This window comes from Cebus imitator, unplaced genomic scaffold, assembly GCF_001604975.1.
Source record: "Cebus imitator isolate Cc_AM_T3 unplaced genomic scaffold, Cebus_imitator-1.0 Scaffold704, whole genome shotgun sequence".
NCBI lineage: Eukaryota > Metazoa > Chordata > Mammalia > Primates > Cebidae > Cebus > Cebus imitator.
The window spans coordinates 559639-560245 of record NW_016108019.1 but is presented as its reverse complement, the minus strand read 5'-3'; positions in this window follow the sequence as shown (position 1 = coordinate 560245).

Sequence of the window (607 nt, the reverse complement as noted above, 5' to 3'; positions counted from 1 at the left end):
CCTGTCTCTGGACGGCTGCGGCGTAGGGTGGCAGGCACGATCTCTGGGGGCAGATGGAGGTAATCACGGAGATACTGGATACCCTCATTGGTAAGGCACCAGTAGAAATGTCTCCAGACAAACTGTTCCTTCACGTAGCCTCGGGACTTGAGAGACTGCATGGCCTTCATGACATGAAGGTTGGGCACGTTCTTGTCTGCCAGCTCTGGGTGCTTAGGCATGTGGACATCCTTCTTGGCCACCATGACTCCCTCCTTAAAAAGGAGAGCTCATAAATGGCAGTCCGGTTCTTTAGCATCAACGTCGCGGCGGCTGTAGGGACCGGGGCCGGGGCTGGAAAGGACTGTTTCATTCTCTTCATGTGGTGTACGTCATTTATGGGTTTGTGTTTGTCAAATCATACTTAAATTCCTGGGATAAACCCTACTTGATCAAGGTGAATGATCTTTTTAATGTTCTATTAAATTCAGTTTGCTAATAAAAAGATTTTTGCATCTATGTTCATCAGGGATATTGGCTGATAATTTTTTTTTTCTTGTAGAGCTCTTGTCTAGGTTTGGTATTGGAGTAATGCTGGCCTCATAAAATGAATTTGGAAGTCTTCCCT